This window comes from Mobula hypostoma, chromosome 17 (assembly GCF_963921235.1).
Source record: "Mobula hypostoma chromosome 17, sMobHyp1.1, whole genome shotgun sequence".
In the NCBI taxonomy this organism is placed as follows: Eukaryota; Metazoa; Chordata; class Chondrichthyes; order Myliobatiformes; family Myliobatidae; genus Mobula; species Mobula hypostoma.
In genome coordinates this window covers 48,204,035-48,231,169 of record NC_086113.1, presented here as the reverse complement: position 1 = coordinate 48,231,169, position 27,135 = coordinate 48,204,035, and positions in this window count along the sequence as shown.

Sequence of the window (27,135 nt, the reverse complement as noted above, 5' to 3'; positions counted from 1 at the left end):
ACATTGGTGGACCGGCTGCCAGTAACAAATTCTGAAATACAGAGGGAAACAAGGAATGAACCAACATTGTCAAAAGTCTATGAAATCACCATGCAAGGATGGTCAGCTCATGGTAATCCTACGTGTACAGAGTTCTCAGTAGGATGAGACCAACTGTTGGTATGTCAAAGAATGCTGATGTGTGGATCTGGTGTTGTAGTTCCCTCTGAACTGCACACCAGAGTGTTAGAGAATCTGCATGAAGGACACCTGGGTACAGTCAAGATGAAGAGTCTTGCCCAGAGCTATGTGTGGTGGCCGGGAATAGATAAACAAATTGAAGACATGGTCAAATGCTATTCAGGATGCCAAAAAGTTCATAATGCACTCCCACAGGCACTGTTACACCCGTGGAAGTGACCATCATCACCATGGTAAAGAGTACATATTGACTTTGCTGAGCCACTCATGGACTCCATGTTTCTGATCGCTGTGACAGCTCATTCGAAGTGGCCGGAGGTTATACCAATGAAGTCAACCACCTCAGCAAAGACTGTCTCTGCCCTGAGGACTATCTTCACCAGAAACATCTTACCAGAACAAATTGTGAGTGACAACGGACCGCAATACACATCAGAAGAATTCCAACTGTTCACGAAGGAAAATGGCATCTGACATTTCAAGTCAGCTCTTCACCACCCAGTAAGGAATTGGTTAGCTGAAAGGTTTATCCAAACCATCAAGAAGTCCATTAAAGCGATGGGCAAGGAGGACATTCCTCTACAGCACAAAGTGGACAACTACCTTTTTGTGTATTGGAACTCTGTTCATATGATGACAAATCAAACACCTGCAATGCTGTTCATGAACAGAAATCTGAGATCTCATATAGGACCTCCTGAAAGCAGATCTACAAAGGGAAGTGCAGAATAAACACTTCAGCCAAGTGAAGCAGCTTCGAGATTGGACAGGAAGTCCTAATGCGTGATTACTGAGAAGACAAGTGGACACCTGGTAGGAAAGCCACAAGAACTGAACCACTGATGTACACAGTGGATGTTGCAGATCAGACATGGGGATATCATGTGGACCAGACACTGGATGCTCAACCGAAGAACACACCTGAGTCGATTGCATCCAACAGGATGGACACGTTACAGTCACCAGACTTGCCTCTCAGTGATGATGTCACTGACAGCAATGTGACACCAGAAACTGAGAACATTGTCTTAGACTAGACACCTACTAATCTGGATGCCACTCCATAGGTCCAGAGGCACTATCCAGAATGAAACAGAGCACCACTCCAAAAGACTGAACTTTTGGAATTGGGAAGTTAATTATAGACTGTTATTGTGAAAACATGTTTATTTGGAATATGGGTTTATAAAAGGAAAATTGAATGCTTTGTACATACACAGTTTTGTGTTGCATTAATCTAAAGGGGGGGGGAGGTATAATGTATGGATCTATTTCTTTTAGAACAATGACCCCCACTCACACCTGAGCACTACGTATTGATTCGTTGTCTACTCATGTGCATTGTTCTCTCTCTTTCTCCCTCTCTCGTTGCAATGTGAATACACCAGTTAAAGCCGTTTTCCATGTGTGTGTTTTATTTAATTTATACATAGTTGCGCACAGACACAACATTCCTACTAGACCAGTTCAAGATACATTTGAATCAAAATTTTGTTTATCTCCTCTGCACTGCTCTGCCTCTTGTCTCCTGTAGTGCTGTTGGGAACCACTGCCTGGGCCGTGGCTGGCATTGGCCTCACCAAGTACTCTAGAGGCATCACTTGGCAAGGGCTTTGTGAAACTGTACCTGGGGAAGGCAGGGGTTCAGTGTCTAGTTCATCTTCAGACTCCGGTATGAATTGTTTCTTTTCAAACATGAGGTAGATACTATTATCCTTTGCCTGTTCTTTCTGTGTCTTTTCCTTCTTTAACTCTCTACTTTTTTTTACAGGATTCATCTCACTGTTTTTGCATTTTATATCTGTACTGACCCATCACAGGCCACCCTACAATTTTCTAACAACAAGTTTGCAGACACTCACTTCATCCATTCCACCCATACGATAACTTCTCAACATACTTAATGCTTTCCGGTCCATTATATACAAACATGAACCCAATCAGAATTCTTTTGAGGTCCTGGACATGGGACTTTCACACTACAATTCATATGGACACAGTCAAGGTGTGCATACATACACACATGCCCAGACACACACACATGCGCGCGCGCGCGCGCACACACACACACACACACACACACACACACACACACACGCACTGTTCCCTTTTTTTCAACAACACACTTAATCAAATTTTCCTGTGCTTCATGCAGAACATGACCTGGACCTCAGCAATGTCATGCAGGACACAACAAGACCACGGCAACCTTTTTTTAACACTGCAGCTTTCCTCTTTCAGCAACTGAGATGTTAGTGTACCTTGACTACGCCACGCAGAAGGAAATTTGTATTTCAACAGCAGACTCACTCCCTCGTTCAAATATGAGCAGCCTAGGGTTTAGGACTGATCAGCTATTGGGGGCTGAATTCCTTTCTCCCGTATAACAAAGGCAAGGGTTAGTCCTTTTGGTGAAACCTCCCAGTATAGGTGAATCCAGGTGAGAAGGGGAAGATAGTCACGTTGGTGAGAGTGAGGATGAAATAAGAAGCTAGGAGGTAAGACATAGAAGTGACAAAGGTCTGAAGAAGCAGAAACCTAATAGGAGAGCACAGTAGACCATAGACTGAAGGGAAGGAGCTGAGGTGAGGAAGCGGATTGAGAAGGATATGGGTGATGGGTAAATTGAAGGGGTGGGAGATGAAAAGGAAGGTGATGAGGTTGATGAGATAAGGGAAAACAAAGAGGAAACAAAGATAAAGCCATAGTCAATGAAGTAATAAAGTGGGCAGAGATCAGGGATGTGATTGGGTGGTCTGAATGGCCAAAGAACATCAGCATTAAGGAAAGAGGTAAGAATCTTACAAACACCCTAAATGGTAATGGATGGACATCTCATATATCCCAACTATATGCTATGTGTAAGACCAAGAACCATAGGAGCAGAAATAGACCATACAGCCCATTGAGTTTACAACACAGTTCCATCATGGCTGAATAATTATCCTTCTCAGCCACATTCTCCTACCTTTTCCCCATAACCTTTGACATCCTGACTAAATCAAGAACCTATCATCCTCCGCTTTAAATATACTCAAAGATTTGGCCTCCACAGCTGTCTGTGGCAATGAATTCCATAGATTTGCACTAGCCTGGCTAAAGAAATTCCTCCTCATTACCGTACTAAATCTACATCCCTCTATTATGAGGCTGTGCCCTATAATCCTAGACCCTCTCACTATAGGAAGTGTCCTCTACATGTCCACTCTATCTAAGACTTTCAGTATTCAATAGGTTTCAATGAGAATACCCCTCATTCTAAACTCCAGTGAGTACAGGCCAAGAGCTCTTTATACGTTAACCCTTTCTTTCCTGAAGTAATTCTCGTGAACCTCCTCCAGACTCTCTCCAATGCCAGCACATCATTTCTTAGACAAGGGACCCAAAGCTGCTCACATACTCCAAGTGTGGTCTGACCAATGCATTATAACGTCTCAGCATTACATCCTTGATTTTATATTCTAGTCCTCTCGAAATGAATGCTAACATTACATTTGACTTCCTTACCACCGAGTGAGCCTTCAAGTTAACCTTTAGGGAATCTTGCACGAAGACTCCCAGGTCCCTTTGCACATATGATTTTTGAATTTTTTCCATGTTTAAAAAATACTCTATCCCTTTATTCCTTCTACCAAAGTGCATGACTAGACACTTCCCTATACTATATTTCATCTGCCACTTTGCCCATTCTTCTAATATGTCTAAGTCCTTCAGCAGACTTTCTGCTTCCTCAACGTTATCTGCCACTCCACCTATTTTCATATCATTTGCACACTTGGCCACAAAGCCGTCAATTCCATCATCCAAATCATTGATCTATAACATGAGGAGAAGTGGTCCCAACACAGATGCTTGCGGAAAACCACTAGGAACTGCAGCCAACCAGAAAAGGCAGTCTTTATTGCTTTTTGCCAGTTAGTCAATGTTCTATCCATTAAAGTAACTTTCCTGAATTTCTTGGAACGGCACCTTGTATTCTGTCTTATTCTGGTTTGATAGTCTCCAATCTGACTGCATAATTTCTCCAGCTCTTCCCTCTCTACTTACCCTTTTCCCAAAGCACCATCACCTGTTCTCTTTTGCCACCCCCACCCTCTCAATCTGCCTATCGCCCACAAATTCCTCCCTCTGTTCTTGTCCTCATCTCCTTTTCATTCCATTATCCACTGTCCTTTCCAAGCAGATTCCATCTTCTTCAATGCTTTGTCACTTCTACCTATCACATCCCAACTTCTTATATCTTTCTCACCATCCACTATCACCAGCAAGCTTTAGCTCCCCCCTCCAACCCTAACACTACACTTTCATATTACCTTCCCCCCTCTTTCTTTCCAATCCTGATAAAGATTCTCGACCCAAAATATCAACTGCTCAACTCACTCCATAGATGCTGCCTGACTTGTTGTGTTCCAGTAGTTTATGTGTTGCTCCAGATTTCCATTATCTGCTGCCTTCCTTGTATGAGAATTTTAAATTGGTTGACTTCACAAACATTGACGGTATCAGCAGTGTACCAGTAATTGTGGTTTCTTAATTAAATATAACAGGTCTCAGGAAATTTTAAGGCCTGTTTCTCCATGAAAACACTAACAATTTCTGTCCATATGTTGTAATGAATGTGGAAAAATGTCACAAGGCAGCTTTTGGGAGCATTATTAGCTAAAATTTACTATTGTTACATAAGGAGATATTTGGATAGGTGACCAAATTAGCTGAGAGATATAAAGAGATGATTGAAGTTTAGAAAAAGAATTCCAGAATTTAAGCAACTGAACACAAGGCTACTGTGAAAAGTGAAATCCACCAACTTACTTGCATGATGGGAGGTTGAAAGTTACTAATGTCCAGAGATCCTCTAATGTTCTTGTAGATGATTCAATGAAAGTTAGTTTGCATGTTCAGCAAGAAGTTTGTAAGACAAATGATATGTTGACCTGAATTGCAAAAGGATTTAAGTACAAGCGTAGAGATACCTTGCTTTGTTGAGCTTGCATCTGGACCTTTGTGTATAGACCAGATTCAAGCTCAACGAAGAGGCCGTTACCTCCTCTCAGCTCTCTATCACCTTCCCCTATGTCTTCTCCTCCTTTCCTTTCCCCTATAGTCCCTTACCTCTTCCCATCTGCCTATCACCTCCCTCTGGTGCCCCTCCTCCTTCCCTTTCTCCTGTGATCCACTCGCCTCTCCTATCAGATTCCTTCTTCTCCAGCCTTTTATCTTTCCTACCCACATGGCTACACCTATTACTTTCTAGCTATCCTTCTTCCCCTCCCTCTATCTTTTTATTCTGTCGTCTCCCCCCTTCTGAAGAGGGGTCTTGGCCCAAAACATTCACTTCCATAGATGCTGCCTGACCTGCTGAGTTCCTCCAGCATTTTGTGTGTGCTGCTTTAGCTTTCCGTATCTGCAGAATCTCTCGTGTTTATACTGTGTATAGGCCTGGAGAGACTTGCAGATGTGGAAGTGCTCTGAAGGTTAATTCCTAGGATGGCAAGTTTACCACATATGGAGAAGAAAAGCAGGCTGGAGTTCAGAACAATGAGCGGTGATCTGAAATGTGCAAAATTCTTAGGAGGTTTGTGAAAGAAGACGCTGGAATGAGGATTCCTTCTGCTGGGGTGAGATCACAATCTCTAAATAAGGGGTCTGATATTCACAGCAAAGACAAAAAAAACTTTCACACAACAAAGTGTGAATTCTCCATCCAAAAGAGTACAGCCTCAATCACTGAGTAGTTTAAAGAAAGAGACATATAGATTTTTGGATATTAAGGAATAAAGGGATGAGAAAAGGTCTTATTGAATGACAGGACAGGCACAAGGAACTCAAAGGCCTATGAGGGATGATTGATAAGTTCGTGGACTAAGGCAGAAGGAGTCAATTTTAGAAAATCTAGCACATTTATTTTTCAACATGGTCCCCTCCTACATTTAGACACTTAGTCCAGCGGTCGTGGAGCATACGGATCCCTTCTTTGTAGAAGTCAGCGTCTTGGACCTCCAGAAAGTGATCCACAGCAGGGGTGATTGATAGGTTCATGGCCCAAGGTAGAAGGAGATGAGCTATACAGCTCTCGTTACATGCATGTGCAGTTCAACTCTTTGAGTGATTATTCAGAAAGTTCAAAGTTAATAACTCATCTCTTTCTACCTTAGGCCACAAACTTATCAATCACCCCTGCTGTGGACCACTTTCTGGAGGTCCAAGATGCCAACTTCTACAAAGGAGGGATCCGTATGCTCCACGACTGCTGGACTAAGTGTGTAAATGTAGGAGAGGATGATGTTGAAAAATAAATGTACTAGGTTTTCTAAAATTGACTCCTTCTACCTTAGGCCACGAACTTATCAATCACCCTCGTACTTTTGCTTTTATTTCTTGTGGGGGAGCAATGGAAGCAGGAAATATACAGAATACCAGATTTAATAGTGAATCCCAGAGAATCTCAGAGCAGGAAATCCCAATACTTCAATGAAAAGAAACAATGAAGGGATTCAAACTTGTGTGGGTACCCATTCTCACTGAGATCAATCTAGAAATCTCTTTGCTTGAGACACAACAATGGCAAATGGTGCTGAAGGCTACTATTGAGTAGATTCTCATGCAAGCACAGATCTATCCCATTCAACATGACTTTTGACGATAATTTATTGTATTCACTGAAAATACAATAAGCCTCACAACTTGTTAAGGTTTCTCTGGAATTATGCTTGGATAACTTGTGACATAATTAATCATGTTAACTAGAGGAGTCTAAAACCAGATGACACAGGCTTAGGGTGTGATGGGAAATATTTACAGGAGATCTGAGGGGCAGGTTTTTCACACAAAAGATGCTGGGTTTATGGAATAAGCTGATAGAGGTGATGGTAGGCATAGGTACAATCACAACATGTAAAAAGAGTTTGGACAACTATGGAATAGACAGATGTGGGCCAAAGGAAAGAGAATGGGGTTAGATAGATAAGCGTTTTGATCAGAATGGCTAAGGCAGGCTGAATGGACTGTTTCTGTGTTGTTTTACTCTAAAATTGTATTATTTGGAACCATCTGCTTTCAATGCCTAAAGCCTAACACAAGAAGTGATTTTTTAAATGTTATGATCAACCGTCTAAGATCATTATCCACATTGAGACCATCTGCAGATCAGATAGGTTGTCATATGGTTTCCAGTTATATACTGAGAAATATAGGATGATGGGCTATCACTCCCACAATAGGATGGTGAAAATCACATCATTTCTTTGGGAAATGCTGAAGTTGTGAACTATGTTTTATAAATACAAGTCTTTTCCCTTCCTTTTTCTTTCATGGATGTGTATGCTGCTTCATTAGACATCAGGTTGTGAAATTTAACCAAGAGACAATCAGTGCCAGTCCCTTCATCTCCAGATGGATCACAGCATTCCCTCTAACACCCCAACTGAGTGCTGATGAAACCCATCACAAGAAGCAAGCTGAGATGATAGACAGCTCCCTGGAACTTAGAATCATCACATACCAGCTGAGATTCTGATGCTCAGCAACCTGCACTAGAATTTCATCTTTGAAATTGCTCATATCCTTTGATGGCACGTTGCTGCAGAATGTCCAAAGTACCATTATTGATCCATGTAACACAACGCTAGAGATCAGAAGGGTACTGAGTTAATTCAAGAAACAATACAGCCCTGAAGAAACCCATTCAGTTCATTGCCCTTGTGCCAGGTATCTATTTAGATCCTTTCACTTTAGTCCTGCGAGCATCCCTAGAACTCGGAGTTCCTTTGAAGATATTCAATTTGTTTTCCTTAGCCCTCCAGGCAGTGAATTTGAGATTACAGCACTCTGCCGAATGGAAAAAAAGACAACAAAACATCTTCTACGGGTTCTTTTTATCAATGACTTTAATATTCTCATGGCTCGGTGGCTGATAAAAAAATAGGCTCTTTTGTCTGGTCTCTCAGAATCAAAATCAAAGTCAAGTGTAATATCACTGGCATATGTTGTGAAATTTCTTATATTGTGGCAGCAGTACAGTGCAATATTTAAAAACTACAAATTACTATACATTTTAAAATTTTAATTATATTAATATAAGCAGTGCAAAGAGACAAAAATAGTGAGGTCGTATTTGTGGGTTGGTTCATTGCCCATTCCGAAATCTGATGGCAGAGAGGAAGAAGCTGTCCCTAAAGCATTGTGTGTCTTTCATCTCCCGTACCTCCTCCCTGATGGTAGCAATGAGGGGAGGACATGTCCAGGGTGATGGGTTCCTTAATGATGGATGTCACCATTTAGAGGCATCACTTTCTGAAGGTGTTGTCAGTGCTGGGGTGGCTGGTGCCCACGATGGAGCTGGCTGAGTCGGAAATCTTCAGCGGCCTTTTCCAACCCTGGTTAGTGCCCCCCCCCCTGCACATCAGACAGTGAGAATGCTCTCCACAGTACATCTGTAGTTAATTTTCTACGGTCTTTGGTGACATACCAAATCTGCTCAAGCTCCTAATGAAATATAGCCACTGACATGCCTTCTTTGTAATTGTATCAGTATGTTGGACCCAGAATAGATCATCAGGGATGCTGAATTTGAAACTCCTCACTCTTTCGACTGCTAGTCCCTCAATGAGGACTGGTGTGTGTTCCTTCGATACCCCCTTCCTCAAGACCATAATCAATTCCTTGGTCTTACTAACATTGAGTGCAGGGTTGTTGTTGCAATGCCACTCAACAAGTTGATCTATCTCACTTCTGTACTCCTCCTCATCACCATCTGAGACACTGCCAACAACAGATATGTCATTGACAAGTTTATGGATGTTATTTGAGTTGTTCCTGACCACACAGTCATGGGTGTAGAAAGAATAGAGCAGTGAACTAAGGACACACCCTTGATGAATGCTGCTACTGATTGTCAGCGAGGAGATGCATTTCTAATCTGCACTGATTGTGGTTTCCCGATCCAGTTGCCGAGGAAGAAACAGAGGCCAGATTTTGAAGTTTGTTGATTAGTACAAAGGGTATGAAGGTGTTAAAGGTAGGAAGCTGTAAACAGTAAACAACAACACACACAAAACGGTGGAGAACTCATCAGGCCAGGCAGCATCTGTGGAAAAGAGTAAACAGTTGACATTCTGGGCTGAGATCCTTCAGCAGGACTAGAGAGAAAAAGAGGAGTAGAGTTGAAAGGTGGTGGGGGGGGGGAGAGGAGGGAGAAACAAGTGATAGGTGAAACCGGGAGAGGGAGGGGATGAAGTGAAGATCTGGGAAGTTGATTGGTGAAAGAGATACAGGGCTGGAGAAGGGGAATCTAGTACAAGCGGTCAGAAGGCATGGAAGAAAGAAAAGGGGGAAGGGGTACCAGAAGGATGGACAGGCAAGGAGATAAGATGAGAGAGGGAAAATGGGATGGGGAATGGGGAAAGTGGGGGCAACACGACTGGAAGGTCAAGAAATTGATGTTCATGCCATCTGGTTGGAGGCTACCGAGACGGAATTCCTCCAAGCTGTGTGTGGCCTCTTTGCAACAGTAGAGGAGGCCATGGACTGGCATGTCAGAATGGGAATGGGAAGTGGAATTAAAATAGGTGGTCACTGGGAGATCTGCTTCCTCTGGTAGACGGAGTGAAGGTGCTCAGCAAAGCGGTCTCACCGATATACAGGCAGCCACACTGGGAGATCTAGGCACAGTGTATGACCCCAACAGACTCACAGGTGAAGTGTCACCTCACCTGGAAAGACTGTTTGGGGCCCTGAATGGTAGAGACGGAGGAGGTGTAGGTGTAGCACTTGTTCCGCTTGCAAGGAAAAGTGCGAAGAGGGAGGTCATTGGGGAGGAATGAACTTACAAGGGAGTCGCGTAGGGAGCGATCCCTGTGGAAAGCAGAAAGTGGGGGGAGGGAAAGATCTGCTTGGTGATGGGATCCCATTGGAGATGGCAGAAATATTGGAGAATTATGTGCTGTATGCAGAGGCTGGTGGGGTGGTAGGTGAGGACAAGAGGAATGCTATCCCTGGTAGGGTGGTGGGAGGTTGGTGTGAGAGCAAACGTGTGTGAAACGGAAGAGATGCGGTTGAGGGCAGCAATGATGGTGGAGGAAGGGAAGCCTCTTTCTTTGAAAAAGGAGGACATCTCCTTCATTCTGGAATGAAAAGCCTCATCCTATGAGCAAATGAGGTGGATACAGAACAGTTGAGAGAAGGGGATGGTGTTTTTACAAGTAACAATGTGGGAAGAGGTAGAGTCCAGGTAGCTGTGAGAGTCTGTGGGTTTATAATTGACATCAGTGGATAAGCTGTCTCCAAAGATAGAGACAGAGAGATCAAGAAAGGGGAGGAAGGTGTTGGAAATAGACTAGGTCTGGAAATAAAGGCTTTTCATTCCAAAACAAAGAAAATTTACTCCTTTTTCAAAGAAAGGGGCTTCCCTTCCTCCACCATCAATCTGCCCTCATCTGTATCTCTTCCATTTTATGCATGTTTGCTCTCACCCCTTTCTCCCACCACCCCACCAAGGATAGGGTTCCTCTTGTCCTCACCTACTGCCCCACCAACCTCCATGTCCAGCACTCAATTCTCTGGTATGTCCGCCATCTCCAATGGGATGCTACCACCAAGCACATCTTTCCCTTTCTCACCCCCCTCTCTCCCCCACTTTCTGCTTTCCGCAGGGATCACTCCCTATGCGATTCCCTTCTCCATTCATCCCTTCCCACTGATCCCCCTCCTGTCATTTATCCTTTCAAGTGGAACAGGTGCCACACCTGCCCCTACACCACCTCCCTCACTACCATTCAGTGCCCCAAACAGTCATTCCAGGTGAGGTGAAACTTCACCTGTAGTCTTTTGGGGTCATAAACTGTGTCCAGTGTTCCCAATGTGGCCTCCTGTATATCGGTGAAACCTGACTTAGATTGGGATACCACTTCACCGAGCACTTACACTCCATCCACCAGAACATAAGAAATAGGAGCAGGAGTAGGCCATCTGGTCCATCGAGTCTGCTCCACCATTCAATAAGATCATGGCTGATCTGGCCATGGGCTCATCTCCACCTTCCTGCCTTTTCCCCATAACTCTTAATTCCCCTACTATGCAAAAATCTATCCAATCTTGTCTTAAATATATTTACTGAGGTAGCCTCCACTGCTTCATTGGGCAGAGATTTCCAAAGATTCACCACTCTCTGGGAAAGGCAGGTCCTCCTCACCTCCATCCTAAATCTACTCCCCCAAATCTTGAGGCTATGTCCCCTAGTTCTAGTCTCGCCTACCAGTGGAAACAACTTCCCTGCCTCTATCTTATCTACCCCTTTCATAATTGTATATGTTTCTATAAGATCTCCTCTCATTCCTCTGAATTCTGGTGAGTACAGTCCCAGGCAATACAATCTCTCCTCATAGTCTAACCCCCTCATCTCCAGAATCAACCTGGGAATTGCAGAAGAAGTGAGATCTCCCGGTGGCCACCCGTTTTAATTCCACTTCCACCTCCTATCCCCATTCCAATATGTCAATCCATGACCTCCTCCTCTATCACGATGGGGCCACACTCAGGTTGGAAAAACAATACCTTACATTCCATCTGGATAGCCTCCAACCTGATGGCATGAACATCGGTTTCTCAAACTTCTGGTCATGCTCCCCCTTCACCATTCTCCATCCCCTTTTCCCTCTTTCACCTCATCTCCTTGGCTGCCCATCGCCTCCTCTGGTGCTCCTCCCCTCTTCTTCCTTCCACGGCCTTCTGTCCTCTCCTATGAGGTTCCCCCTTCAGTTCTGTTTCTCTTTCACTAATTAACCTCCCAGCTCTTTACTTCACCCCTCCCCCTCCCTCACCTTGCATTTCTCCCTCCCCTCCCCCCACCTTTTAACTCTACTCCTCACTCTCCAGTCCTACTGAAGGGCCTCGACCCGAAATATCAACTGTACTTTTTTTTCCATAGATGCTGTCTAACCTGCTGAATTCCTCCAGCATTTTGTGTGTGTTGCTTGGATTTCCAGCATCTGCAGATTTTCTCTTGTTTATCAATAAACAGCAGCTTGACATAGACAACGGAAAGCACAACTGAGAGAAGTTTATATATCAGCTACATATCCATAACAGTTGCAGTTGCTTGATGATTAAAAATCATTTTAGGGTTGTGAAAATCAGCGATTTCATTGTCCTTGACTTTCTTGCTTACCAATTTAGTATGCAGTGCTGTGGGATTTGTAGAATACGGTATATTGAAAGCCCACCTCCTTGTTCATTGTTTCTATTTACATAATCAGGCAGCCACTTTGTGAAGTTCACTGAAGTTTATTTATAGTTCCCGAAGAACCCAGGTCAGCTGACATTTACACTTCAAGGCTCTTGCTAATTTCAAGCCTCAATGCAGTGAGTATCCAGGACTGAGCAAACTGGCTGAGCAGTTCAACGGATGTTTATAATCCTTGGAAAGAAATTCATCAACGTCACTGACCTGACTTTCTGCAATTCCGGCCTCTCTGTGTTGGTTATAACGGGAAAATCGGCCCCCTCTACTAGTCTAAATATTGAGGCCAACAGTACTTCCCAATTCTCAACCTACTCTTTCAGAAGCCTATTGAAAATTCAGTAATACCACTGAAACGCTGTGGTTCACCAGTGTCTTGTATTCCCGGGCTGCAAGTTTCATTCTCCATTGCTCCAAATGATTTATTATTATAGCTTCTTTAGTTCCATGATTATAGGAACTCTTTTATTCTTACTAAAAAAATATCAAATGTAAGCAGACTATAAACTCCTTAAGATTTGGGACAAGTGAACAGAAGTTGAGCGAGTGGAGTTAGATTTTAAAGGAGCATGAATAATGGGGATGCTCAGGTAGAGGTCTCCAGAGATTACAGACTTGAAGGAGTAACCACTAATGACAGAAGTGAGAACTGGAGGAGGCAGAAGAGGCCAGAAAGGGAAGATGCAGCATGATGGACATGGGATTTGGATGCTGAAATAAGTTTAAATAAAACAAACAACACACATCAAAGTTGCTGGTGAACGCAGCAGGCCAGGCTGGGTCTCGGCCCGAAACGTCGACTGTACCTCTTACTAGAGATGCTGCCTGGCCTGCTGCGTTCACCAGCAACTTTGATGTGTGTTGCTTGAATTTCCAGCATCTGCAGAATTCCTCGTGCTTGCGTTTTTAAATAAAACAAAGTTAGTTAAGACTTTCATTATCTGTCCTAAGGAATTTGATTATCTCACTTGAGTAGTCAACCCCTAAAGAAACTTCTGATGGTCCTCTGACAACCAAGTCCAACCTGGCTTTCATGTGTGGCTTAGCTACTAAGCCCAGCAGAACTGTTTCTATTGACAGGAGAAGGGGCGAAGGTGGGTTACTGGTGCCTTAAAACCAGCTCTTTTGGGCAGATGGGGTTCATCAGCTATGGTTGGCAGTTCATCTAGAAGGAAAACTCTGATCTCAAACCTCTGCTGCCTTGCAGTTATACCCACTCATGGAGAAGGATCCGGGAGTAAACACTGATGGAAAAATCCAGAGCTGGAATCCCGAAGACAGTCCTATGTTGAGTTCAGTGCTGACAGGCAACTCCTGTGACACTGCTAGTACCAGACTGTATCAGACTCTGCTGTTCATTAGTGTTCATCAGAAGCATGGAAAGGGGGCGCCTACTATATGGCCAACAGCTTGCTCTCCATATCGGACTGCCCAGGCTGGCATATCTAGACAGCTAGGACGCAATATCCATGGTTATCTCTGACTGACAGAGGCCTCAGATCTGTCAAATAAGCACATTCATAATTAATGTCTTTTTATTCACAGCATTTCTCAAGATTTTGCGCTATCCTTAAAGAGAAATATTGCTGCGATATCATGATGAAAATTAACATTATCAGGCCAAAAATGAACTGGCATGATTACCATTTCTTTTTACCTGCTGTGAATATGACAGGGGCAGACATAATTTATTTTGACACCATGGTGTATATAATCAAGCCCGGTGCAGCAAAGAACAAAACAAGGTAACTAAAGGCTGTTGAGGCTGGCTGGTTCGATGAGTGAACTGGGACTCCGGATGGGAACTGGGTTAAATAGGCTACAGGTGATAAGGTGGAAACTAGTTGTAGCTGAGTAGAGAATGGGAGTGCCTGCCTGTGCAGGCCTGACAAGATCCCACCTCCCTCTACAGCCAGAACCTGACATCCCAGGATGATCCAGTAGAAGTTCTTGAACAGCGAGGGGTCCAAGATGAAACTTGACGACATCCAACACCTGTCGTCCAAGCCGTAGCCTTCCTAGTAGACCAGGCACGATGACGTGAATCCATAAACTAGCCAACACTATACACAGGGCCACCTTCTGTCATCCTTGATTCCAGAGGTGCAGGGACTGGAGAGTTGAGTAATCCATGGACAAAGGGCTGAGGGTGGCCAGGTGGATGGTAGAGGTAGGTGTGATCCTGAGGGATAGTGGCAGCTGGAGAAAGTAAGTGACTGGGTTCTGCAATGGGCAGTCTTAAAGGAACCCATGAACTGGGGCAAGAGCTTGCAGAAGTTGGTGCGCAGAGACAGATTTTGGGTGGCTATCCAGACACAGTCCCCAGGTTCAAGTGAGTCTGGCTAGGCTCCAACCGTGGTTAACTTGGCAGCAGTGGGAATGGTCAGCAGCTAGAATGGCCCTCCATGCCCTCTTTCAGGCATTCTGGCATTGGTGAACCAGGGAAATGGCTGGAACCTCCGGCATTGGCTCCTCCATGGAGAGCAATGGGGGGTTTGGTAGCCATGAGGCACCTCATAGGGTGACATGCCTCTGGCAGAAGAGGTGTGTAGATTGTGGGAGCGGTCGGCCCAGAGCAGGTAACTCTTCTGTGTGCCGAAGCAGCACAGAGACTTTTCCAATTGCTAATTGTCTCATTCAGTTGGTCTGCAGATGATAGCCAGAGGAGAAACTCACTGAGGTGCGGAGAATGGAGCTCAAGGTTCACCAGAAACAGGAGACACATTGTGGACTCCGGTCCAGCACAAAGTCCTGAAGGAAACCGGGAGGTAAACTCTATGTCGTAGAACCAGGTCCGGCGTCTCAACGGCTGACAGTTGTCACTGATTTACTGGAGGACAGCAGGGTGGACGGCTGAGGAGCTGCGTGGCCTTGGTCGTAGTGAAGAGTAAGCCTCAAGCTGTGTTGTCACCTGTTTACAGCCAACCAGGAAATAGGCTTTGGAGTCAGTACACTCCACTGGCGTGACGTGGCATCCAGGCTGGAGTTGGTGCTGCCTGTCAGAGTTCACTCAGCAGAAGAGAAGCTGTATTGCGTTCAACTGCAGACTGTGGCAACATTCATGGATTCAGGTCTTGGACTATGTATTTTGTGTGACTACAATTTACTGATATTTTATATGTGCTTGCTATCTCATAGGTGCTATATGTGCTTTGTGCCGTGTATGGCTGTTGGTATTGTGTTTTGCACCTTGGTCCCAGAGTAACAATGTCTTGCTTGGCTGTATTCATGTATGATTGAATGACAATTGAAATTGAACCTGGTAATGAAGTGGGCCACCTTAGAGAACTGATCCACCATTGTCATGATCGCTGTGGCCCCATCAGAAGCTGAGGACCAATTTTTGTTTCAGCTGGGTCAAACTGTCACGACAGAGCATCTACCTTTGTGTTCTGGGAGCCAAGTCTGTAGGAGATGGTGAAATTGAATTGCTCGAAGAAGAGGTCCCTGACGTGGGCTGAGTTGATGGGTCTGTTGAATGGATATGAGGTTTTGGTGGTCAGGAAGAGCTCAAAGGTTCCCATCAGCCATTGTCCCCATTCCTCCAAGGCCCATTTGATGGCCAGTTGCTCCCTGCCTGCTACTCCATAACAGCACTGTGTAGAGCTGAAATTGTGTGAGTAGAAGGCACAAAATTGTGTCTTCCCTTCCGGTCCTCAGATGGCTCAGGTGAGCACATCAGATGTGTCCACCACTACACAAAATGTCTGGAAGGATTCAGATCCATACATGTTGAATGGTTGAATCCATTCAACAGTGGCATGTACTTTCCCTGGGTCCATGGTTATGCCTTGAGATGAAAGGACTGTAAGTTAGAAAAATGACACACCCCAACCATTTCCTTTCCTCTCCTTCCCCTCTTTTTTATTACTTACTCTGGCCTCTTACCTCTTCTCAACTGTCTATCACCTTCCCCTGGTGCTCCTCCTCCTTCCCTTTCTCCTGTGGTCCACTTTCCTCTCCAGTCCTTTACCTTCCAATATGCCTGCTTCATTTATCACCTTCTAGCTATCCTCCCTCCCTACCCCCCCCCTCAATGTTTTAATCCTGGTGTCTTCCCCTTCCTTTCCTTTCCTGAAGAAAGGTCTCGGCCTGAAATGTTAACTGTTTGTTCATTTCCATGGATGCTGCCTGACCTGCTGAGTTACTTGTGTTTTTCTAACACAGTACAGCTGGTTTTTGAGGAGATGTGGAAAGACTGAATGGATGTGACAGACATAGTCCTGGGGGTCCTTAGATAAAATGAGGATGCCGTCAAGGTGGATGAACATTTACCTGTGTGGCATGAAGGAGATTTGGTACGCCTAGCAAATTTCCACAGATATACCATGGAGAGCACCCAGAAAGATTGCATCACCATCTGGCACAGAGGCATGAATGCGCAGGATCATTTGAGGCTTCAGAGTGTTGTAGACTCAGCCACAGGCACAAGCCTCTCCACCATCAAGGACATCTTCCAAAGGTGCTGACTCAAGTAGCTGATGTCCATCACTACAGACTTCCACCTTGAGAATATGCCCCGTTCTCATTACTACCATCAGGGATGAGGTACAGGAACCTGAAGATGCACACGCAATGTTTTAAGAACAGCGTCTTCCCCTCTGCCATTCCCCATTTGCAGTTTTAATTTGTTCATTTTTATTGTAACTTATAGTAACTTGCAATGTCTGTACTGTACTGCTGCCACAAAACAACAAATTTCATGACCTATTTCAGTGACAATAAACCTGAAGCCGATTCTGATTCTTGAGATCTCTGGCACCAAAGTTATTAAAGATGCTGAAGATGTGACGCCCAGCTTGCTGAGCTGTCAAAAGGCTTACACAATGTAAGTATTCACAACACCACTTGTTTCCTCTTGTGTCCTCTGCCAGTTTTAGAGATACATCATTGACCTGAAATGTTAGCTTTGTTTCTCTCTGCTCTGGGATCAATGCCCAGTAGGTAAGCAAACTACCCACTGCATCCTACATCACCCTTTTATACCCCTTTAAATCAATCCCACCTGGGTGCAATAGAATTGCAAGCACATTACAGAGAGCAAAAACGATGAGCTAATTGAGAGCCGAAATGCTGCAATTATAGAGAGAGCTCCTGAAAGCCACTGTGTTTTCAGAGAGCTGTTTCATCCTCTGCAAACATAATTCTTTCCACGCCATCCTGCATTTTCCATTTATTAAAAATGGAGCCATATGGCTCTGTCACCTGGTACAGAAGAGTGTTTCAGCCTGGTATGCAGTCCCATGGAAAAAATCACTATCCAAGTATCTTCCCTCAGAATGTCAACATCTACTGTTTTTACACCCGTTTAGGTTTTGGCAATGTCGTGTGTCTTTTCAAAACCTTTGGAAATGTAACACTGTCACTCTGTGATTCAGGAGTATGTTAGAACAAAGCACACATGACTTACACTTCTTTCATGTTCTGAGCCATTGGGGGAACAAGGCACCGTACATAAACTGGCATGCAATCACATTATTTCCTCTTAAAATGGTGCTATTATCACCCAAAGCTGATTTCCTCTAGTTTTTCAAGTGTTGCTGTCTGAATCATTAAAGTAAAGAGGAAATAAAAACTTGTTAAGGGCTTGTTAACAGTTGCCATGATTCTTACACATGAACAGTTGGTACTTTCTCTGACTTTGAAATCATTTGCAGATGATAACATCCTTGGGAATCTAAAGGGGTAAACACTATGTTGTAAGAGGAAACAGAAGTCTATGAGCTGCTGTTAAAAACAGGGATGATCTCCATCATGGTTTCGTCACTTATGTAAGTGCTGTAGACTATTTCGAGCAGGTTTGAAGGGAGTAGGTGATTCTCCTCTTACTTTGTTCGTCCTGATGTCACCAATTACCCCTCTTGCCTCTGAAGCCATTGTGTACATTTTGATTTCCTCCTAACTTAACTATAAAAAGATAAAATACTTGAACACTTAGCAGCTCAGGCGGCACCTGTGGAAAAAGAAACACAATCACTTAGTCCGTTTGTCACAATTCCTGTCTACAATCTGACTTTTATTACCTATTCCAGTTTACCACTGGGATTTTTCTCAATCTCAACTTTCCCTAGGCATAAACACATCAGAAACTTCAATCGCCTTATCCTTGGCATCACGGATCACCAGTTACCCCAGAACTTGCAATGATATATACTCTGGCTACTGAACAAATTGAAAATTCTGAGTACACATGTTCTTGACCCTGACCCCTTTCACATCTTCAGCCCCAAAACCCTGTGTAATACCTCAGTTATCATCTTTAGTGCAACCCCAAATATCTTCACCCTATCACAATGATTAGGCCGTTAGCAGATGAAGCCATAACCTTTGGAAATCCCTCACTAAAGTCCTCTGTCTCTCCTCCTCTCTCTCCTCCAAATGTTACAATGTCAGACTTGTCTGCTAACTGTCCTGATAAGCTTTCCCAAAAGGAAGGCTTTATTTGCCTACAAGCTTCACTCACAGAATATCACACATTCAAGCTCAAAGCTGATTTAAGAATGCAGCATGCTGGAGATACTCAGTGGAGCGAGAAACAGTGAAAATTTCAGATTAATAATCTCTCATTATTTCTGTTGAAGAATCTTCAAGATGAAGCATTAGCTCAGCGTCTCTTCCTGCAGATGCTGCCTGACCTGCTGAGTGTTTCCAGAATTCTCTCACTTTATTTCAGATTTCCGGCACCTGCAGCAGTTTAGTTCTGAATCCATAGTTTGGTGTGATGTAATACTTTGTTGCTTCAAGCTGACAATGTCAAGATGGCTAGATTGGATCTGGGAATATAAGAGCTCATTTCCTGGCTCCGTATGCCAGGTGAAACTATGGTGCTAGCCAGGATTGGTTACTGTAATGCAATTTCAAGACAATTATTCACGCTAACGTGTAATGTATGTCTTCAGGAGGAGAGCTCTTAAACCTTAATCAGTTGCCCCCTCAATAGAATGAATGAGACTTTGACATGTAAACATTGGTCTCGAGCTGTAGATCTTTAGTTAGGAAAACATATTGTTGGTAGAAATAGAATCAATCAACTGTGTATCTTATGCTGAAAGGAATATGATCTGCAGCTATGCTTAGGAATTGTGTAAGTAATCCGCCAGCATTTTTTGTACTCCCTCTCTAGCAGCAGAATGAGCTTTGTACCCAGTGCGGGTAATGACCTAGAGCAAGAGCCAATATTACGGGCTCCAAAAATGAAGACTATGGGGCACAGAAGGCATCTTCCAGCTGACCCAGGCAGGATACTTCAGTGTAAAGTGCTGTCCACAGATTACTATATAAACAAGGACTTCACCGGGCTCATTAAATCTATAGCTCTTCATCTCATGTTTGCGGTACCTATTACTTATTTATTATTATTATTACTACTTTCCTTTTGTATCTGTAATGTTCATTGTATTTGCACACTGGTTGAATGCCCAAGTTAGTGTGGTCTTCTATTATGGTTATTATTCCATTGTGGATTTACTGAGTTTTCCCCTCAGAAAATGAATCTCAGGGTTGTATATGGTGACTTATATGTATTTTGATAATAAATTTACTTTGAACTTTGAGGAGCAAGAGGGTAATCTGGGGCAGAGTGGAACCCAAGAGGCAATCTGTGTGCAGAACCTCAGGAAGTGGGCAAATTCCTAAATGAATGCTTCCCTCTGCATTCACTAGAGGAAAACATCGTACCTAGCATATTGTCATTAAACAGGAACATAGAAACATAGAAAATAGGTGCAGGAGTAGGCCATTTGGCCCTTCGAGCCTGCACCGCCATTTATTATGATCATGGCTGATCATCCAACTCAGAACCCTGCACCAGCCTTCCCTCCATACCCCCTGATCCCCTTGGCCACAAGGGCCATATCTAACTCCCTCTTAAATATAGCCAATGAACTGGCCTCAACTGTTTCCTGTGGCAGAGAATTCCACAGATTCACCAGTCTCTGTGTGAAGAAGTTTTTCCTAATCTCAGTCCTAAAAGGCTTCCCCTTTATCCTCAAACTGTGACCCCTCGTTCTGGACTTCCCCAACATCAGGAACAATCTTCCTGCATCTAGCCTGTCCAATCCCTCTAGGATTTTATACGTTTCAATCAGATCCCCCCTCAATCTTCTAAATTCCAACGAGTACAAGCCTAGTTCATCCAGTCTTTCTTCATATGAAAGTCCTGCCATCCCAGGAATCAATCTGGTGAACCTTCTTTGTACTCCCTCTATGGCAAGGATGTCTTTCCTCAGATTAGGGGACCAAAACTGCACACAATACTCCAGGTTTGGTCTCACCAAGGCCTTGTACAACTGCAGCAGTACCTCCCTGCTCCTGTACTCGAATTCTCTCACTATAAATGCCAGCATACCATTCGCCTTTTTCACTGCCTGCTGTACCTGCATGCCCACTTTCAATGACTGGTGTATAATGACACCCAGGTCTCGTTGCACCTCCCCTTTTTGTAATCGGCCACCATTCAGATAATAATCTGTTTTCCTATTTTTGCCACCAAAGTGGATTACTTCACATTTATCCACATTAAATTGCATCTGCCATGAATTTGCCCACTCATCCAACCTATCCAAGTCACCCTGCATCCTCTTAGCATCCTCCTCACAGCTAACACTGCTGCCCAGCTTCGTGTCATCCGCAAACTTGGAGATGCTGCATTTAATTCCCTCATCCAAGTCATTAATATATATTGTAAACAACTGGGGTCCCAGCACTGAGCCTTGAAGTACCCCACTAGTCACTGCCTGCCATTCTGAAAAGGTCCCGTTTATTCCCACTCTTTGCTTCCTGTCTGCTAACCAATTCTCTATCCACATCAATACCTTACCCACAATACCGTGTGCTTTAAGTTTGCACACTCATCTCCTGTGTGGGACCTTGTCAAAAGCCTTTTGAAAATCCAAATATACCACATCCACTGGTTCTCCCCTATCCACTCTACTAGTTACATCCTCAGAAAATTCTATGAGATTCGTCAGACATGATTTTCCTTTCACAAATCCACGCTGACTTTGTCCGATCATTTCACCGCTTTCCAAATGTGCTGTTATCACATCTTTGATAACTGACTCCAGCAGTTTCCCCACCACCAACGTTAGGCTAACCGGTCTATAATTCCCTGGTTTCTCTCTCCCTCCTTTTTTAAAAAGTGGGGTTACATTAGCCACCCTCCAATCCTCAGGAACTAGTCCAGAATCTAACGAGTTTTGAAAAATTATCACTAATGCATCCACTATTTCTTGGGCTACTTCCTTAAGCACTCTGGGATGCAGACCATCTGGCCCTGGGGATTTATCTGCCTTTAATCCCTTCAATTTACCTAACACCACTTCCCTACTAACATGTATTTCACTCAGTTCCTCCATCTCACTGGACCCTCTGTCCCCTACTATTTCTGGAAGATTATTTATGTCCTCCTTAGTGAAGACAGAACCAAAGTAATTATTCAATTGGTCTGCCATGTCCTTGCTCCCCATAATCAATTCACCTTTTTCTGTCTGCAGGGGACCTACATTTGTCTTTACCATTCTTTTCCTTTTTACATATCTATAAAAGCTTTTACAGTCAGTTTTTATGTTCCCTGTCAGTTTTCTCTCATAATCTTTTTTCCCCTTCCTAATTAAGCCCTTTGTCCTCCTCTGCTGAACTCTGAATTTCTCCCAGTCCTCAGGTGAGCCACTTTTTCTGGCTAATTTGTATGCTTCTTCTTTGGAATTAATACTATCCCTAATTTCTCTTGTCAGCCACGGGTGCACTACCTTCCTTGATTTATTCTTTTGCCAAACTGGGATGAACAATTGTTGTAGTTCATCCATGCAATCTTTTAATGCTTACCATTGCATATCCACCGTCAATCCTTTAAGTGTCATTTGCCAGTCTATCTTAGCTAATTCACATCTCATACCTTCAAAGTTACCCCTTTTTAAGTTCAGAACCTTTGTTTCTGAATTAACTATGTCACTCTCCATCTTAATGAAGAATTCCACCATATTATGGTCACTCTTACCCAAGGGGCCTCTCACGACAAGATTGCTAATTAACCCTTCCTCATTGCTCAAAACTCAGTCTCGAATAGCCTGCTCTCTAGTTGGTTCCTTGACATGTTGGTTCAAAAAACCATCCCACATGCATTCCAAGAAATCCTCTTCCTCAGCACCTTTACCAATTTGGTTCACCCAATCTACATGTAGATTGAAGTCACCCATTATAACTGCTGTTCCTTTATTGCACACATTTCTAATTTCCTGTTTAATACCATTTCCGACCTCACTACTACTGTTAGGTGGCCTGGACACAACTCCCATCAGCGTTTTCTGCCCCTTAGTGTTATGCTCTACCCATATCGATTCCACATCTTCCCGGTTTATGTCCTTCCTTTCTATTGCGTTAATCTCATCTTTAACCAGCAACGCCACCCCACCTCCTTTTCTTTCATGTCTATCCCTCCTGAATATTGAATATCCCTGAACATTGAGCTCCCATCCTTGGTCACCCTAGAGCCATGTCTCTGTGATCCCAACTATATCATAATCATTAATAACAATCTGCAATTTCAATTCATCCACCTTGTTACGAATGCTCCTTGCATTGACACACAAAGCCTTCAGGCGCTCTTTTACAACTCGCGTAGCCCTTATACAATTATGTTGAAAAGTGGCCCTTTTTGATGCTCGCCCTGGATTTGTCAGCCTGCCACTTTTACTTTTCTCCTTACTACTTTTTGCTTCTACCCTCACTTTACACCCCTCTGTCTCTCTGCACTTGTTCCCATCCCCCTGTTGTGAACTAACCTCCTCTCGTCCAGCCTCTTTAATTTGATTCCCACCCCCCAACCATTCTAGTTTAAAGTCACCTCAGTAGCCCTCGCTAATCTCCCTGCCAGGATATTGGTCCCCCTAGGATTCAAGTGTAACCCGTCCTTTTTGTACAGGTCACGCCTGCGCCAAAAGAGGTCCCAATGATCCAAAGACTTGAATCCCTGCCTCCTGCTCCAATCCCTCGGCCACGCATTTATCCTCCACCTCACTGCATTCCTACTCTCACTGTCGCGTGGCACAGGCAGTAATCCCGAGATTACTACCTTTGCGGTCCTTTTTCTCTACTCCCTTCCTAGCTCCCTATATTCTCCTTTCAGGACCTCTTCCCTTTTCCTACCTATGTCATTGGTACCTGTATGTACCACGACCTCTGGCTCCTCACCCTCCCACTTCAGGATATCTTGAACACGATCAGAAATACCCCGGACCCTGGCACCAGGGAGGCAAACTACCATCCGGGTCTCTGGACTGCGTCCACAGAATCACCTATCTGACCCCCTTACTATCGAGTCCCCTATCACAACTGCCTTCCTCTTCCTTTCCCTACCCTTCTGAGCTACAGGGCCGGACTCTGTGCCAAAGGCACGGCCACTGTTGCTTCCCCCAGGTAAGCTGTCCCCCCCAACAGTACTCAAACAGGAGTACCTATTGTTAAGGGGCACAGCCACCGGGGTACTCTCTATTACCTGACTCTTCCCCTTCCCCCTCCTAACCGTGACCCACTTGTCTGCCTCCCGTGGCCCCGGTGTGACCACCTGCCTGTAACATGTATTAGATTTCTTAGCAAACATACAGTTACGCAGATAAATCTCCGGGGTCTGATGTAATGTATGCCAGGATGCTCTGAGAGGCAGGTGTGGAGATAGCTGCAGCCTTGACAGAAAGTTCAGAACCACAGGTAAAGAATCAGAAGACTAAAGGAGAGAAGACATGATTATAAGACCATAAAACATAGGAGCAGAATTAGGCCATTTGGCCCATTGAGTCTGCTCTGCCGTTCCATCATGGCCTCTGAACCTGATTCTCCTGCCTTCTCCCCATAACCTTTGACCCCCCCCTTACTAATAAGCTATCAACTCTGCCTTAAATATACCCAATGACTAAGCCTCTACGGCTATCTATGGCAATTAATTCCACAGATTCACCACCCTCTGACTGAAGAGATTCCGCCTCATCTCTGTTCTGAAGGAACATCTTTCTGTTCTGAGGTTCTGCTATCTGGTCCTAGACTCCACCACTATAGATATAGACTCCATCCACTCTATCTAGACCTCGCAATATTCTGTAAGTTTCAATGAAATCCCCCCTCATTCTTCTAAACTGCACCAAGTACAGGCCCAGAGCCATCAAATTCTCCTCATATGTTAACCATTTCATTCAAGAAATGTAGCATTGATAAGCAAGGTCGTTACAGGCCAGTGAATGTTTCATCAGTGGTAGGAAAGCTGATGAAAAATATACTGAGGAACAAGGTCAATATGCACTTACAATGGCAGGCATTGACCAGAGTCAACATGGCATTATTGGTGGGAGATTTGGCACTCTAACTTCATCTGTCTTACTAGTCAAACTTCTTCCATTTAAATCAGCATAACTTAACTCACCCATCTTCCCAGATATCATATCTGCTCTGGGTATTGGACTGATTTAGTTTTTCTTCCCTGTTTGACTGTGCCTTCTGCCCAGTTGTACATCTGATCTGCATCCCAGTCCCTGTCAGATCTGTTGAAAACCTCCCCACCAGCACAAGCAAACCTCCCTACACTGATACGTTGGAAATCTGTTGTTTTGTGGCCGCAGTACAGTGCAAGACATTAAAAAAAAACTATTGTAAATTACAAAATAAATAAATAGTGCGCAAGATGAATAATGGCATAATCTTCATAGACCATTCAGAAACCTGATGGCAAAGGGATAGAAGCTGTTTCAGAGCCATTGAGTGTAGGCTTTAAGCTCCCGTACCTTCTATCCAGTCTTTTTCTTCTTCAGCTGTCCATCGATTTCGATGTTGACTGCACGCCTTGCACAGTAATAAAACAGACGGTGTCGTGCCCCCACCATACAGTCTCTCTGGGCTTCCAATTCTGATGCTAAGTGGTACACAGGAATGTAACAGACTTAGCGGATAAGGAAGCTGCCCCGCAGTGACAACTAACCAGTCCAGTGATGCCATCCATTGACCAGCACTCTGGTGCCTCCGCATGCCACCAGGGTGGCTGTACCATAGACTCTTTTGGATTCATCTGCCACAGACACCATCAGGCGCCCTGCTGCCGGCATCCTCGTTGGGTGCAGCCTTTGCCTGAAGAGGCATAACCTACAATGTAGCAAAGGCATGCTTACCCCCTTGATGCATCTCTCTCTAGTGGTGGTAATGCAAGACCATATGTCCTGGATGGTGAACATCTTTAATGACGGATGCTGCCTTCTTAAGACACTGCCTCTTGACGATGTCCTCAGTGGTGGGGAAGGTTGTGCCTGTGATGGAATCAGCTGAATCTATGACAGCCAGCAGCCTCTTGTGATCCAGTGCTTTGGAATCTCCATACTAGACTATTATGCAACCTGTCACAATGCTCTCCACTATACATCTGTAGAAATGTACCAGTCTCTGGTGACATACCAGACCCTCAATTTTAATCTCCTACCACACTTTCTGAATTCATTTTACAGAACCTCATCCCATTTTTATTTTTGCTATCTTGTTGGTATTAACTACCTGTTTACTCTCTCCCTTCAGAATGTTCTGCAGCCACCCTGAGACATCCATGACCTGGCAACATATCATTTTAGAGTCTCATTCATGTCCAAAGATTCACTTGTCTGCTCCCTTTATGGTCAAGTCCCCTGTACCTATTGCTTTCAAATTTTTCTCCTTTTGTGTTATACATCAGAGCCAACCATAGTTTCACAAACCTAGGCATCTGCTATTTTTCCCTGAGGTCAGCACAACGAACAGAATCCAGCATAGTGTATCTATTTGAAAGAGGGACGGCCACAGGGGACATTGTCTCCTTCTCTTCCTGCACTTCTCTGCAGTCATTACATTTGAGATGACCTGCTTGGTAAATGTGCTTTTCCATAATGTCCTCAGCATCATAGATGCTCTATAGAGAGTCCATCTGCAGCTCTAGCTGGAGCTAGACAGACACAGTCAGCAAGGACACTGGAAGACCCCTGATTGCCCACGTATTGCAGATCCAAGTTCTCTGGTCATAAATTATCCTTGAATTTCCTTATGAAGTCGCTTTAGGGTCTCACAGGGAACGAGACAAGGCAGGTGTTAGAAGAGTCTGTCGGGGAATACTTTGGATCTTGTGATCATAATTCCATTATTTTCACAATAATCATGGAGAAAGATGGGACTGGTCCTCGGGTTGAGATTCTACATTGAAGAAAGGCCAATTCGATGGCAGCACAAAGGATTTGGCAAGTGTGGATGTCTTCTGGCAAAGGGATGCTTGGTAAGTGGGAGGTCTTCAAAAGTAAAATTTGAGAGTATAGAGTTTGTATGCTCCTGTCAGAATAAAAGACAAGGATAACAGGTTTAGGGAACCTTGGTTTTCAAGGAACTTTGAGGCCAATATTAATAATCGGGTTTAAGATGGCACTGGTGAAGCAGAGCAATGACTTGCTGGCAGCAAAGACAACTATTAACTACTTTATTAATCACACTTCTTATTGAAAATGATTGCTGCAATCAATACCGTGTGACTTCCCTTTCCGAGTCGAGCTTTTGTACGACCTGGCATTCTTGTGGTATGAACTGAAGTCCCGAAGGTGCAGGCCAGTTGTAGCATGCCGTGTACAGACCAAATCGAGGCTTCGGGGGCTGGGCTTAAGAGCGGGGAGCAAGCCAACGTCTGGCTGCTGGACTGGATTTGAAGGTGATTCAAAGTGGTAGAACAGAGG